General features: G+C 42.9%; 1 long non-coding RNA gene across 1 annotated transcript; it reads left to right on the top strand.

Moving 5' to 3' along the window:
* The first annotated feature begins 242 nt into the window (after positions 1–242).
* On the top strand, positions 243–1,804 carry LOC130603484 (uncharacterized). The gene is made up of 4 exons (XR_008973191.1): positions 243–353; positions 588–724; positions 1,162–1,258; positions 1,526–1,804. It is a non-coding gene; the product is annotated as an uncharacterized LOC130603484 (long non-coding RNA).
* Positions 1,805–2,007: the final 203 nt, after the last annotated feature.

Below are 2,007 nucleotides of genomic sequence, written 5' to 3'. Positions count from 1 at the left end.
TGCCCCAACCAAACTGCAGCGCTTGTATGGCTGCCGCTGGAGGTTACTTAACCTTATGCTAAAATTGCGCATAAAAGGAACACAAATCTATGCATCTCTGCTGCTTTGAAGTTTGGACAAGCACCCTGAATCGCCTCTGCTGCCTTTGCCTGCTTAGTGATGGTGTTCTGTGAGCACTTGGTCATTGCAGTCCTGTGCTGAGCACTGCCTGCATTAGTGCCCGAGTAAGGTTACCAGCAACAAAACAACCTTAGGAATAAATAAAATACCCAAGCAAGATACTTGCATTTACCCCAACTGTTCATTTCTGAGGTCCTATCGTAGTGCATGTGCATGAGGTGACAGACTTAGAGGTACCATGGGAGCCCTAACTCTGAATTTCCTGACTTTTATGGTTTTACATTACAACTTTAATGTTCCATTAGCATGGTTTTTTTGTAGTTAATTTCCTTGGGGAGCTTGGGAGAGTTCAGGTTGTTGGGTTATTTTATCTTATATTTAAATAAAAGCGGGAGAAAGATGGGTCAGCTCTGCCCAGCTGCTTTGGAATGTTGAAAAGGATTTAACAGGAATCCTTTCTTTTCTAGAGAGGAGCAAATCAAAAATGCCAGCCAGAAGTTATGCACACCTGCTTTCAAACAGTGAAAAGCTCAGGGGCTGTCCTGCCTCATTCCAGCCTCATTCCATACCCACAGCTCTGGCTGACATAAGATCCTGTGTTAAGGTATGTTTTTGAAGTGATTTGGTTTAGGGGGTTTTGTTTGCTCTTTGGTTGGCTTGGGGTTATATTCATATGCTTTTGGCAACAAAGCTTGCAAGTTTGGAAAGCCTTACCTTAACTAAGCTTTCTTCCCTTCACAGTCAAATTTATTTACAGCACGAAGTCTGTAAAGTGCTTGATGCTTCTTTCGCATCCAGACAGCACTTACATATAAGGGCTTGAAGTCTAAGATAGAGACAGGGGAAGCGAAGCACCATGACAATTTGGCAGGCAGTTTGATGTGCTGTAGGTTGCATGGCAGAAAGTTGTTGTTCATCTCAGCAAAGGAAAATGCTCAGTGAGAAATTGAGAGGTGCAGGAGCAAGGCATAAATAACTGTTTCACTGCGGTCATCTTAAATGAACCAAGAACCCACTGCTCTTCAAAGCTCAGCCTTTCAGAATGGAAGGAAGAACTTGGCTGCTGCAGTGCAAAGATGGTCAACCAGTGCCAAGCAGGAGGGAAAGAAGGTAGCAGGGGAGACAAGGCGTTTCTAAGGTGGGTGACACACTTCTGCAGTTAGTATTTGTTAGTATTGGCAGGTCAAATACTTGGACTTTGACTGTGCTTTCTTGGGTCAGGTGAATATAAGCATACCATGCATTTAAAAAGAGTCTTCTCCTTTGGACCATGAATATTAGAAGTCAGGCCTTTGATATTTTATTGTTACTTTTAGTAATAAATTAGGGAATATTTTTTATTTAATTATCTATTTATTTGTTTTTTTTATTTCTGTGCTTGGGTCTTTTAATTCCAAAATTCTAGATGTGCTGGTTGCAGGGAAAGTTAAACTTCAGTGAAACCGGGAAGGCTCCCATAACCACATGACTCGGGGGGCTGCAGATTCAAGAAGAACACCTGTGAAACACTGTGATTAAGGTTACCAAGAGCCAAGCAGCAGTTTCCTCCCTTAGATAATGAGTGATAAAGGTGCTCTGAAAATATGGATGAGGCTATCTTTCCTTTCCTTCCTTTCCCTGCTAGCCCTCTGATCCCCCAGCCCTGGCTGCTGTTCCCAAACAAGACAGCGTTGGCTGTGGATTGTATTTTCCCTGATATAAATGATTCACTTGCAGCCATGCTCTGCCTCCAGCAGCCAGTAGAACTCCTGCCATCAGTTATAAAATGCTCGAGGGTTTAAGCAGCAGAAGAAGCAAGTTTTAAGGCCCCAAGACGGAAGAGCATCTTAGCAGATGTGCACTAAGTATCCAAGTGTCCCTTTCCTGGTGCTCACTTTTATGTTTAAG

The sequence above is a fragment of the Pezoporus wallicus genome, unplaced genomic scaffold (assembly GCF_028554395.1).
Source record: "Pezoporus wallicus isolate ANWC-B61680 ecotype Strahan unplaced genomic scaffold, APGP_CSIRO_Pwel_v1 contig_8188, whole genome shotgun sequence".
NCBI lineage: Eukaryota > Metazoa > Chordata > Aves > Psittaciformes > Psittacidae > Pezoporus > Pezoporus wallicus.
Note: the sequence above shows the minus strand (reverse complement) of the source record. Positions and strands in the feature narration are given on the sequence as shown.